Source organism: Melanaphis sacchari, unplaced genomic scaffold, assembly GCF_002803265.2.
Source record: "Melanaphis sacchari strain LSU unplaced genomic scaffold, SCAv2.0 Contig1_pilon_pilon, whole genome shotgun sequence".
Taxonomy (NCBI): Eukaryota; Metazoa; Arthropoda; class Insecta; order Hemiptera; family Aphididae; genus Melanaphis; species Melanaphis sacchari.
In genome coordinates, this window is record NW_020270976.1 from 2,981,689 (window position 1) to 2,997,222 (window position 15,534).

A 15,534-nucleotide genomic window follows, 5' to 3' on the forward strand; every position below is an offset into this window, starting at 1 on the left:
ATATTTTACTAATTAAAAATAAATGTGTCAGGCGTTTTCTGTGTTGTAAATTAGGAAAAAAATATTTAAAAAATTCTTTTCCTGTAAAAAGAAATGAAAAATGTCTTATGATCTATTATTAAATTTTTAACTTACCTACTAACATTGTGTAATATTAGTAGTGGAAAAATTTGGGTTTATTATACAAAAGGGCTGAATTTTAAAAATTTAAAAATAAAATATATTAATGCTATTAATATATTTATGTACTATTGGTATATTGTAGAGTCATAACCGAGTTAACTTATGGCTGATTTTATAATCTATTTGTCATAAGGTTATAACTTATAATTTGACCATTAGTAATTATTCGAATACATCAAAATCTACTTTTTTTAAGTTCAGGGAGGTTACAAGCTCTAACAATGACTAAAAACGATTTTCTTGAGTACCTAATGTCTCACATCATTAAGTTGGACTATTCGGATGTTCGTTTATCATAATTACAGAAATACAAAAAAGATATTATTAGTATTTAATGTGATTGAGCTGGAAAAACTAATGCACAACAGAAGTGACATGATGTAACTAAATAACCTAGCTAGGACGCCGTGTGATCATTATTATATTTATTGTTGGTACAAAAAATATTACTACGACAGTGGTGTAGCTATATAACCTATCCATAACGCCGTGTGATCATAAAATTTCTATTGAAAATAAGAAAATTTAATTATTTTAAAAAATATAATTATTATTGTTCGAACACGAATTTGTTTTTCATGCCATAAAGCTTCTCTATTATTCTTCCAAGCTGCTTAACAGGTAAAAACTTGTTTTATAGCGGTTTACCACCTCTGAAAGGTCTGAAGGTTCGTCTGCTGATTATGATATAGGTACCAGCTTTTTTGTTGCATCGATGTATCTTGTCTTTTTTCAACAGTTGAACTAGGTAGATCTCGTCTGCTCCGTTCTCCAGTACGTATGTTTTTCCGATATTTACAAATACCATGAAGTTAAAATAATATTAATTTATTTTCAATATTTCTGTAAATATGTTTATGTTTAAAATATACATGATACGGTGAAATTAGTTTCTTATCTACTTGAATAGGTGCTCTATTTTGTACAAAATTTAAAGCATAACTAAAATTTCAAACATCTATTAAAGTCATAACGATTGTCTATTTTTATATAGCTACATTTAGAATATATTTCATCCGGAGGGCGTTTAATATCCAAAACTATTACAATCGCATTCTATTCATTGATATGTTTTAATATATCTGTGTGTATATGCCTATTATTTATAAATTTAGAACAGAGTTCCAAAACCACACCCGCGTTGGTTCATGTATAAAAAGTCTAGAAAAAGTAAACGTTCCTACTAAAATACACAGGGTTCAACGTTGCCAACAACTTCTATACAAAACCGTTTAGAGCGTTACCCATATTATTTGTGCATTATTTTTTATGTAAATTATGTGCATATAAATGTATATTATAAATTATAAATCATATAAAATGTACATAAACGATACGTTATATCGCAGGGATCTTTAACTAGTGTTTTCTATGAAATATTCACATCAAAAGTACCGGAAAAAAACTGCACCATTTTGTAATAAAAGTACGTAGAATTTTGAGTAAAAAAATATACGTAATTTGATAATAATATATTAATAAAATCCCATGTGTAATCAAATAAAAAAAAGGGTTGAAGTGGTTTTGGGTTATGTGTCTATTAATTTTACGTTTGGGTAATCGTAATCTCACATAGTCTTGAGTTTTCCTGAAATAAAGAAATATCCCAGAGGAATCATTTTATTTCAACCAAAAATAACAACTCGAAAGTCATCAAATGTTAATAAAAAAATTATGCAGTACCTGGTAATATGGTATGTATTGTAAGTGTAACCTATGTGTTACTGTAATAATATAATACCTACTTTATATTATATACAATAATGTTCCTTTATATAAAAAAAACTATATCTTGTAAGTTATTTTTCAATTCAACATGTTAAATTTGGATTATTCTTATTTTATTAAAGGAATAGAAATTATAACCATCATGAGATGGTTTAATTCAACAAATAACAATAAACTGGTGTAAAAATAAACACACTTTTGGAAATTATTCATTTCCCAGTTAAATATTTAAGAATATATGTATATAATAAGAAATTATTAATAAGCTAACTACTTATTTACTTCACCGTAATGATTAATCGCAATAACTGGAAGTGAATCATAATAAATTAGATACATAATTAGCTTGTTATAAATCATAGTGCTTTCTTAATAATTGCATTCATATTTACACACTCTAATACTATATAAGCCTTCCTAGATACCTACCATCTATAAAATTCTAAATAAATGTATTTATGTATAATCGACATTATATTTATTAATTAGTGTCATATTTAGGGAAGAAGGACTTAAGAGTGCAATTATCCAGGATTTTGAATTCTGTTTCGCAAAAGAGTACCCGTGTTCGAGGTGCAAAATACTTAATAAAACTATTTTTTTTAATTTACTATACATTATATTATCATTTTACAATTTAAAACATGTTAATAAAATATTCTTGAATTTAAAATTATATACAAAAAATTAGTGTCAAAAGTAAAATTGTGACTGCATACAAATTGCATCACAACGTATAAAAACTAGTACCACTTGAATTTATAAACAACTAAAGTGTTTTTATGTTGAAATATTTAAATAGAAGTTAAATATTTATAAAATGTATCATCTTTTATTTTTTTTAATACAGTAATTAATATCATTGTTAAAATAAAATAATATATGCACATTTTTTTTTTTTAATTTGTAGGTGAAACTGAGATAAAAGAAAAGATTGAAAATTACGGCTATAAGGTGTCTTGTTATATAATATATTGTATATTATTAAACATTAGTAAATGACACTATTTTTTTGTATGATAGAGATATAATTATAAAAACACGTAATGGTAACCTATTATAATATAAATTCTATAAACGAGGATTACGGTATATAAGTAAAATCTTTATATTAACGTTAAAAATTATTTATTTTTTGATACTGGCTAAAATTACAACAAATCGTTTCTAAGAGTTTCTAAGTAATTTTTTTTACACGTTTTAATTTAAATACAACTGACTTTTGAACTTATATAATTTATTTTATAAAGGTAAAAAAGTTACCCAACAGTAGTGTAATATTTTAAGAGTTTATAATATTATCTCCCCTTTATAATAATAATTGCCTTAATAGCTTTTAAAGTACGTTTAGATTATTATTATAATACTTATAGTATACAAAAACTAAACTAATGATTATTTACTTCATTTTATATAGATTAAACACATTTAAAGTAAAAATATGTTCATATTATTTTATCTTTAAATACAGATTATTAAATACAACATAACAACTTATTTATTAATATATTGATTCACAATCCAGTAAAATAATATTTATTAGACATATCCAACTACACATTTAATGTTCACTCATAAAATATATTTCAATTTTCTTTAGATAGATAATTGATATTTTTTTTTATTTATTTTTTTTTTTTTTTTGTGTGTATAGTAATTTAAAAATTATTTTTGATGATAATCATTCTATCTTATGATTAATCAGTAATCACTTTAAATATATCTAATAAAATAAATTATTAATATTATCTATCATTATATTTTATTACATATTTGCACAGGTTCTAACATATTATGATTAACGTTATACATATTTTAAAATTTAAATAAATACTAAACTCAAATAAATATTTATTATTATATATTAATTTTTTAGACATAAGTATTATACGGATACTTTAAATAATAATAATAGCTTAAAAATTTTGTTTCATTGATTATAATTGAACATTTTTATTATATCAGCACTTTTTTTGTTTTAGTTTTGATACAAATTTATGATATAGAATGTCTTAACTAATTACTGAACAGCATAGGTAAACCAAAAATACTATAAGGTTTATAAATTTAATCATTTTAATTGTAGGTAGAATGAAATAACATTTGAAATATCGAGGTCAAATAATCCTTATAAATACCTAAAATAACTTACTACGATATTATGAATACCTAAATACTTATACTATACAACACATAGCTTTTTAACATATTACTATAACCAAGTGAAATAACAATCATAATAATAGTAGCAATGCATAGCTGTATAAATTGTTTAGTTAATTTACTGGCTCTATGAAAGGTTGCACAACGCCAATTATAATATATACAGTGCCAAATAATACATTAAAATTTAATATAAATGTATAATATTTTATGTAATAATAGATTATGTTTTTTTCTCGTGAATAGTAAAAACATTTTTTTAATTTATTTGGTGTATTTTGATTGAATAAGGTAATAATAAAAACTTTTTCAAAATTCTAATAAAATTAAAAATAAAAAAATTTTGAAAGTGAAATAACAATTACAAAAAACATATTAGTTATACATCAATACGATATCATTATCTGCTTAGAAAACTGAATCATTAATAAATAGCATTAACTTACATGTACAATATAAATTCCTTTAATTTTTTATAAAAAAAAATTTATGTTTGCATTTTTTTTTACATTATTAAGTATTAAAATCTTCACAGATAATTATATATTTTAGTATTTTATATATTTGAGGTAAGTATTTTATAAAATTAAAATTACATAACACTAGCTTGTGCTGTTGTAAATAAAAAAATAATTTTAAATCTGTAGCTTTCCCAATAACAAAGAATATTATTTATGCTAAAATAAACAAAAGTATTTAATTATAACTCATTCAAAATAATTTCACAGTTAATAATGTGTTAATTTTTCTATGTTTAATTGTTATTTTTAAAATATAAATAAAATCTGAGACTTTTTTTTTAAAGTAAATTGTTATATAAAAGTAATCGAATATCTGGATACTAAAATAAATAATATGCATTAAACATTAAGGTACAACAGTTAATTAATTTCCATTAGTGTTAACTAACTTTTTATGAAAGTTTTCTGCATAATATAATTAATAAAATTACTTCTTTATCTTATTCCTTTATAATCTAATTCTTGATTCGACGAAGTTACGTCCTTAACATTTAATCATATTTCAAGCCTAACAATAGTATTAGTAAATACCTACTATACCAATGCAATAATAATACTAGGTATTTTCATATGACTATAAAAAATAAATGTTTTATACCTTTATTTATCAAATATTTTTATTTATTAGTATATAAAATAAAATTTCACAAACTATTACGTGACATGCTTATAAAGTTGTTTCAAAAAATTTGTATACACTAATATTTTTATTTATGACTAAAAATAAAAAAGATTCCTATAAGTACTTCAAAATATAATGTAGGTAGGCACTGTGTGTATACTTCACAGAAATATACAAATATAACATCGTTATGTATTGTATGGAATTGTATTTGATCAATCATATTTTAGATTATTGTATCATATGCCATAGATTAATTATAGAAAGAAAAAAACAGAATTTTTATTTGATACAAATAATTTTTACGCTAAATTTTTTAAATCGATGATATTAAAAATCCAGTAGAAAAACTACTGATTTTGTGAAACCAATAAGGCCGTTGATGGGATAGCCACTAGAACATTGTTTTTGACTTTTAAAGGAAAAAGAATACCTTTCTGTTTATCATCCTATCTACTTGATGCTTTCAATTTTGTGCTTTAATCTTGTATCGCATTTCAGCAGAATGATCGGAAACTATATTTAACTCTACCTCTATATCAGTTTCACTATCCAACATAAAAATGTTTTGCGTAGTCTTTATTAAGTTAGGACGGTTAGGTCTATCTTTTTAACAGTAGGATCATCAGTTAAAATATTTACAACTTCAGCATTTAGTTCTGCTGTCTATTTTAAATTCATCGTCGCTAAAAATTAAAATACCAACATCATAACGTAAGCGTACTTCAAAAAAGTCCGCACTTCATATTCACTGTTTAGGTTCAACACGTATAAATTAAATTTACTGAACATTGAACATAATATAATGTTAGTCGTTGGTAGATTATTTTGTTGAAGTAATAACCAAGATAATAATCGAAATAAAATATTTAAGAAGTGAATTATCCTATAAACTCATATTATTATTAGTATTATTATATGCCTCTAATCTCTATACATATCATATTGTCTATCATTGTTAACTGATTTAATCATTTAGGTCATTAATTTAACTTGATAAAGAAATGTTTGGTGTCGTACCTAATACATATCGGTGATATTAAATTGAGTCCATGCTACTTTTATGTGTTTGAATTGAGCCCATATAGATAAAATGTCATAACTACTTATATAGCTGGAGATACACAATTGTTAATACTTATTTAATTATCAAATTATTACGAGTGAAAAATAGAGTGTATGTTTAGATATTCACCCGTAAAATAATTATTTTTCCTAAAACAATTTTTAATATTTTGTTATATTTCCAAAATTAATAAGATAAGTTGTACTTGAAATTTCCAAATTACTATTTTCAATTTTTTTATTAATATGTTTCTATAACTGTCGATAAAATATTATTCTTCAAGTAAAAATTATTTTTATTTATTATTATTTTTAATATTTAACTAATTTACTCTTTATACTTATTATTACAATTAAAGAAAGGGGCTCAATTTGAATAATCTAACAATATTGGTCGGACTTAACTCCGATAACTCAAAAGTATTTTCGGGACTCAATTCAATGGTATCTATACATATAAGTAACTAATGAACCTAGTGGAGTATACGCGTCAATCGTCATCGAATTATATATTGCTAAATTAGGATAGGAAAAATATACCTACATTCATGAATTCAATAACATTTTGTCGATTTTGTTAATTTTTCATGAAAATTACTGATTTCATTAAATCGTCAATTTCACAAATTCAGCGTAACATCATAATAACACCTATACCCTTTTTTTTGTTTATAGTTTGTAGTTCATAGTTATTATTTATTATTCAATGTATTATTATCGTACAGTCACTATGAAATACATTAAATTAAATTTTAACACCAAAAATAAAAATATAAAATTATACCTATATAATAGCAAATTAATAGCATTATGTAAATTATAATAATAGCAAACCATAAAAAAGTAGCATGTTGACTATCGTCAATCATAATTTATTAAAATCTTAATAGGTAGTGTTTCATTCAAAATTTTAGTTTTCAATTATGGATAATTATATTTTTCGATAGCAATTTTAAGTAAAATAATTTGTTGCATGTATTTTAATACTATTTTTATATAATATTCTTATAGTATGTATTTTATACTATCGCTTTATACCTTCGCGGGGATTAATTTAAATATAAATAAATAACGATGTATTTCTTCTGATATTTTTTCATAGTTTTTAATTTGTATACTGATTATAGCTCTAGTAATGACTCTTATTTGCTACAGACTTTGTGTTAAAGTGTGACTAAATTATAGTTACATGCAGCTCAAACATTAAAAATGTTAAGCTAATAAGTAATTTTATAAATCTTGAAAACCGAAAATATGTAACTACTTGGTTCTTGATTGTACATTATGTTCATAAACTTTATATAAAAAAAAAAAAAATTAATGATTTTTAGAACACCATTCTTTATAACTTTATAATGAATACTCTTTCATATTTACATCAATATTATTTTCAACAAAACCTTTCAGTGCTTTTAGCATATCTAATTTAATATGTAAATTTCAATTCTATATAATGTTACTTTCTGGTTCTTTAAAATATATTATTATATTGCAGTTGTACTTAACTGCTCGAGTACAGCTTAGTTAGATATATGAAATTTTTGCTCAAAACTTAGTATTAAGTGATTGGAACGCATCCAAAAACAAATTTATTAATTATTTATAAAAGTTTTATTTTTAAAATGCCATACTCTTATAGTAATAATACACCGGCTGTATTAAAAGCTCTTTATCCTTAGAAAACTAGCTGAAAAATATTATATTATATAAATATAATTATGATCTCTGAAACGAGTTTAATATTTCGGATATTTGTGTTACAGTTAAAAGTTTTTTGTAGTACCTATAGCTATATGTGAATAATTTAATTACAAAAAAAAAGAAAAAAAGTAAAACATTAAGTGTTTAAAAATATAGTGTTAAATATTTAAGTCAAAAAACAAATTATAATCACATAATTTTTTTAAACAGTGAAAAATAAACAATTAACATAATATCAAATAGTAGTAAAAATATAAGTATATAAAAAAAAAAATTATATTCTGGCAAAAAAAAATGAGTTAATATAATATATTATTCAATGTTTTGAAAGTTTTAGGATTAAGCAACACCAAAATCCAAAACAATGAGAGAATTCATGGTTTTTATTTTCAATTAACATAAAAATATATAGTATTATATCTTTATAAAAATAGTATTGAAATACAAAGTTTTTACTTTTTATTCGTTAAGAGTAAACATTTTTATTTAAATATATACTATACTCGTACATGAATTTCAATTTATAATCAGTAATATTTATATTTTCAACACATTATTAGCCATTAAAATAAATAGATTTTACTACTGTTATTTCAATAAAAAATATTATTTTGTTCAATTTATTTTTTATACGTATAAACTAGAAAATTAAAGTGTTTCGAAAATATAATTTATTTTTTTTTTTAATTTATGTAATCAGTTCATATATTCAATCATTTCACTTAATTGGGTTTTGTTAGATCTGAGGTGTTTATTTTTTATTTTTTCATATTTAATAATGTTGATTATTCAAATCCTAAAGAAAGATTTTAATCAAAGATTTCACGCTTCAAACTAATTAAAATAAAATAAATATTATTAGTTTTGATATTAAATTTATCATTTTATACAAAAGTAGTGATTTCCTTGCAGCCTAAAAAAACTTTTTGTATTTTGACATATTTTTAGTACCTATACGATTTATATTACGTTTTTAAACTTCACATATTTTATGTACTATATTAGTTATGTTTCATTTTTAATTATTACATTTATTTCTGGATACACAATAGAATAGTATTTAAAAAATTATTCATATTAAGTAAATTATTTCATTACCCATAAATTTCTTAATTTATTTTACATTATCTACAATAATGTTTAATATATAACTATCATATTTTTAAATTAAAAAATTGGTATATGTCAAACAGCTTGAACAATAAAATTTTATATAAAGTAGTAAAAAAAAAATGTATGTACAATATTAAGAATACTAAATGTGTATGCTTGTCATGTCTTACCGTATTTGTCATCGTTAACAAACTTTTTTAAATTGACGTTTCTAATATTATATTTTGATTTTATATGATTATTTATTAACCAAAAATAGAGTCACAATTTTTACAGTTCTATACTTTTTACAATAAAAAAAGAATCCGATACAGAAACTAAATATAATTATTACGTAAAAACTAAAAATTAAAACGAGTAGTGTGTATTGTTTCATATGCTTATACACTTAATAATAATAGTTATACCTCATAAGGAGTTATACCTAAAACATAATTCATTACAAAATATATAACTACGTTGGTAATAATTTATTATCATATTATTTAAAATAATCTAATGTATAAATTGTTACATAAATAAACCAAATTGTTGTTTAAAATTTATTTTAGAATAAAATGAATATAAATTAGATTGGAAAATTAATTGTTCTGTGATCAAATTGCATACTAAGATTCTCTGTTAAAGTACGCTAATTAGTAAAATGTCTTACCTACACAAATAAACGACAGATTTTCTAAAAGGTTGCATAATGTCAGGTAATTAAAACATCTTTAATTTTAAATACTCTGCAATAAGTTGGTAAAAGCCAACGTAAAAGTTGGTATACGTATATAATACGCGTATGTGTAAATAACACAAGAACTCTATTGATCATTGTTTGGGAATACAAAATGACCAATAAATGAAAGCATATTACGTACAATCATGAAATATAATATGTATCATTTTTTTTTCTAATTACTTTGAATTTTAATTAAACTATAAAATATTTATTAATCTACTATGATATTTATGGGTAACTTAAAATATAAATAAACACAAATATAAATATTGCAGGAAAAATAGATACTGTATATATTGTATATTAGGTTGGGAGTGTGTACTTAAAAATAATTAATTTTGCATTATTTATTTTCATTATATAAGCTCTTGTAATCCCCATTTTAATTATCATGGATTTTAAAATTGTATGAATGAACTGTTTTAAATAACTCACAACCGTAATTTAATTATCATGAATATTATAATAAATTTTTACGGAGACTTCAATGAAAGTATCGTTATAATTAATATGTTCTCAAATTGTGTTATTTAATAATATTATGATATGTCTAAGTGTGCAATTGGCTAAACAAAATAACGTAAGTTATTTAACATTTGTTTTCTTTGAAATTTATAAACTTGAGTTGTTCAATTATATTTTTGTTTTGTTTTGTTTTATTTTTTTATTTATTAAACAATAATTAATTTAATGCTTTTATTTATATAATATTTTATTATAATTTAAATATTGTAGGGGATATTTTCGGAAATTATAATTTGAACATTAATGTTAAAAAAACCGCGACAATACAATGTAAAAAAAATATAGAATCTGATTGTAAAAAAAAATTTAGAAAAAATTTGGAGTGACGTTGCGCCATATTATTAAAAATATATATTTAGTATAACATATTATGTATTTATGTATTTATATGGATAGATAATTTATTAATAATTAATATATAATTAAACGTATTTAATTTTATACTAATGCGATTATTAAATACTTATTACCTTCAATAAATAATGATTTTCGACTTAATCATTATTTTTTTTTTAAATATATACAATTATAGGTACCTATTAAAAAAAAATAAACTTGTGATTAAAATTTTAATCATAACGTCTGAATATATAAACCTAGTCAGCGCCGGTTTGAGACTTTTCGACCCATCGAGATTTTCAATTTCTATCAGTCCATTCATATGTGGAGATTTGATTGTATTATACATGACAAGCAACGATATATATTTTAAAATAAAAGCTTTTTGCTTATGCTTAATCGTGATTATAACCAGCCCAAATTTTATGCGGCCCGCCGAGATTTTCTCAGTAGCTCCCCAGTTCAATTCGGGCCTGAACCTAGCCACCTAGAAATATTTGTATAAGATTCTTTAAAATCGTGTTATTTTTTTAAATAATTATTAAATTGCCAAAAGTTAAATCAAGTATTATTCTTTAAGCTTTCAAAATGTTTCAGAGTACTTGTAACCCTATAATATAAAATAATAATATTGTTTAAAAGTACAAAAGAGTGCCAATTATTGAAAACGTTTCATTTTAGAAATGTTTTACATTGTAATTGAAAATAATCTAAGTCAAAATAAAGTATTTATTCATCTGACATGATATTTACTAGTAAATTAAAAAAAAAAAAAACTTAACATTTGTTTTACTTGTAATCGATCGACTATTTTCCGACTAAGTACTATATGAATATAATATGATTAGATAGTTATAAGTTACAACATTACCATTGAAATGCCTAAGTAAAAAATTTTAATTTTTAATAAAAAAACAATGAGATAAATTACAAACAATATTATAGCAGTACAATGCAAATACGATAATTAAAAATAAATAATATAATTTGTACATTATTTTAGATTATTAGTTGACAAATTAGGTAGCTAAGTAAATTGGAATTTTTCTAGATGTTATGGTATTTAATACTATAAAATGTTAGAATATTATTATCGGCTATCTCTCGCCTGTAGCAATTATGTTGGCTGCACTGTGGGTGAGTACGTGAACGATCTCACTCCGGTCCGACAGGTAGGTAGGATTAAACAGGTATGGTGGTGAGCAGCAGCTATCAACGTGATACTGCCACGCTACATCAGATCCAAAACAATAACACTGACTAGTCAGGCATAAGTCGATTCTTACGGTCAAAATATACGCGTTGTGCGTTCGTTAGAGAAAATCGTCAAAAATTTTTTTCGTGATTACCGATTTTGTTTATTGAATGTTTTCTCCTTAAGTGTTATTTATTGTTTATTTTCGTTTCGTTAGTTTAGTTTGATGTGTAATACGATAATATAGTGAGTGTGATGCATACCATTCGAGTTGCAGTGGACCGCAGGTGAAATATATTATACTCATCGGGTGAGTCTGAATAAAAAGATTTTTTTGTTTTTTACGTTGTTCGGAATGCTGTAATCACCGGTCAGATTACTTTTGATGAAATAAAACAATAATATTGAAAACTTTTTTTCAAAATCAAATATGTACCCGAGTACCTACCTCATTACAACCCAAAAAAATGTTTTACTTTTAACGTTACTTTGTTCTTGGATAACCCTTTAACCTACTCTCTTGAAACTGTAGGTAAAACCAAACCCTGGTTACATATTATCGAGAGTTCTGAAAACTAATACGACATAAATAATTATTAATAAACATTATAAAACGTTTTCGTTCACTCTTGTGGTAACGAAAAATACACGATTCTAGAGCGACACTGCATACATGGGTACTAAAGATTTTAATGCGCGGTCACGAACACGGCGCACACGGCGTTTTTGCTGTCATACATTTTCGTTGATATTTAAAAAAATAATAATTTCAATTGCATCTGTCAATCAATTGATTTTTCTGTGGTGTACGTATAAACCAATAGTTGAAGGGTCAGATAATCGGGGAGGAGTTTTGCTTATTTTTAAATTTAAGAACACTCCAATAAATTACTATTGTAGATACCTACCTATCTGAGTTTTTTTTTTTTTGGTTTCTTCATTAGTCAAATGATGATCAAATTTTATAGATTCAATTTAAACAGTATTTATTTTATTTTGGTTTTTCTTACATATCCGCACAAAAATCACAACTAGGCCAAAATATTCTGTCTTTGATAAATTGTTGTTTAAAAACTTATTATTTTTAGCGTTATAAAGTCAATTCTTTTTTTTTTTTTAATCCTCACTAAACTTAATAGGTAAATTATGTAAAATATGAATGTCAATGCTAATTTTCCCTTGATAAAATAATATTAAACTGGTAGACAATTAACTTATATATAATGATTTTACATCGTACTAGGTAGTTTTATTTATATAAATAAATGATTCCTAAAAGTATGTTTTAAATTTTAATATCAAATCAATAATTTTATAATGTACCGAGAAATATTAAAAATCCCAATAATAGGTAGTTATTATGAAGAAATGCCTTTTTAATAGCAACACATTAATGACTACATTTAGGTAAACAATGGCCAATTAATTATCGTTTAAAAGACATATTATAAATGTATTTTATATACATAAAAGAAATGTTAATAATAATTTAGAGGTACTATTTTATGTTAACAATAACTAATAAATAATATAAATAATCAAGATATTTTAAAGTGTAAAAATAAATTTTTATTAATTAAGATTGATATTAATAAATGTATACTTGTCATTCTATACAAATGGAAAACTAATGAACATTGAAGAAAAATTAAATTTTTTTTTAAAATAGCGCACAATTTCTTCTTAAAATTATTATTGTAGTCAACAATAATATTATGCTATGCGCTTTTCATTAAATGTTTTAATCCTGGTTTAGTAGAAATGTTATTGTAAAATTAAACAACCCAAAAACATACTTAAGTAATAAGTATACTAAATTAATTGATCTTGGTCAACTAAACATTTTGTAAGTAAACAACTGTTGTATTGACGAAATTGTTATTACTTTACACTTATTATAACTTTTAAAATTAATTTTATTTCATTGACGTTTTTCATTTGCAAATACATAAAAGTTATCATTTGTTGTCGATAATAATTAATACAAATTAGTATAATTATTTGAATATTTTATGTCTTTATGACATACTTTTTGCGTATAGTTATTTAATATCGATGTTAAGTATGTATTTAATTAATACAAATATATTTTTATTCTTCTCGGATACAACTGTAAAGAATATTGATGGCGTATACTCTTTCATTATAATAATTATAACAATTAAATTACGTGAGTTAAAATTTATAAACCGTTGTATAACTGTATTGAAAAAGTCATTAACAAAAGTTATTTGCGAAATAAAATTCATAATAATAATTTGGTTTTGTCTTATAGTTTATTTCACTAGTCTCGTAGAAGTATATTAGAACTACACAATACTAAAATTTAAAATAACCTATTTCGAAGAAGGTGTATTATTATGTTATGAGAGAAAACAAAAACATGATATAAATTGATAACATTAGTTGTAAATATGAACATTGTATACATGATTGCAGTGGGAATAAAATATAATTTGTTTTATGGAAACAGCGAAATGGAATTTGTCCTGGTTTTGAAAACTTTTACCATAGATCAATATATATGGTTCGATTGATAACGCGTTATAAAATATAATACACGAATAAAATACAAATTGGATTAATAAGTTGTTTTGCGTCACAAGTTCGCAACTTTTTCGATGTTATTATTATTATAATCCTTGTTAGTACCAATAGATACCAATATTTAATAAAACCTATTATATTAGGTACAGTATTGTTTTATTTTTCATTTTTATAAATCTTCTGTAATTGTTACTTCGGCGTTTAATTACGTGCTCTTCGGAACGGCGGAGTGTCGCATTCTGTGCGATCGATTTAGGTCGTCTAGCCATTACCGAATATTAATTCACCTGACTCTCAATTATTTTAAACCGCTCGTGGGGCCGCCACTCATCCACCACGCGTAGGTTATAATAGTAATAATAATAATAATAATAATAATATATAGTATACCTTTAGGGAAGAACGCGCCTTTTTGTACGTGCTCAATTGTCTATGTGTACTGTGTTAGTGTGTGCCTACAATGTACGCGTCGCGGTGTACAATGGGCTCATGCGATACCGTAATGCTCGTGTTCCGAATTACAATTACTTATTATTATTAGATAGGTAAGGCTGTGATGGTATAGTGCATTGGACTCTGTGTCGTTCCTTGCATTTCCGTGCTACACATGGCCCATTCTCGATCCAACGATATCATTCGTGAAGACTCATCGTCATTGGCAGGCGGGCGCGCCGCTGTTGCCAGCGTATAGGAATAATATAGGCGTAGGTCAAGTGCATATAGTGTAATAAAAAAATGCATACCGGACGTCATTGAAAATAATGCGTGCGCGAAACACCGACCGGCGATATAGGAAACACGAGACCGATCGGTCACCATAATATTCTGATGAAAAAATATCGCATAGTCCTGTGTTTTATTACGATTCTTTTTTTTTCTCCTTCGTTTTCCGCCCGTTTTTCATTTTATTTTGCTGTAAATTGTTTGCTGTCGAGCGTCCCTGCAAGTGTGCACGTATCAACTATACATAGACGGTCCCAATCCGTTCGTGGTCGGTGGAATTCCGTATGGACGCCTCCGAGCTGCATATCATAAAGCATTATATGGGTAGATAGATGCGAGTATTTATAATATAATATGTTGGTGGAGTAAATAGTAATCGAATTTT

General features: G+C 24.1%; 1 protein-coding gene across 3 annotated transcripts in view; it reads left to right on the forward strand.

Moving 5' to 3' along the window:
• The first annotated feature begins 11,911 nt into the window (after positions 1–11,911).
• The window catches only part of LOC112593246 (unconventional myosin-XV), a 53,551-nt gene continuing 49,928 nt past the window's right edge, over positions 11,912–15,534 (forward strand). For all 3 annotated transcript variants that reach the window (XR_003114592.1, XM_025337607.1, XM_025337608.1), the window contains exon 1: positions 11,912–12,189. The gene's annotated coding sequence lies outside the window, so the exon portion shown is untranslated. The remainder of the gene's footprint in view (positions 12,190–15,534) is intronic.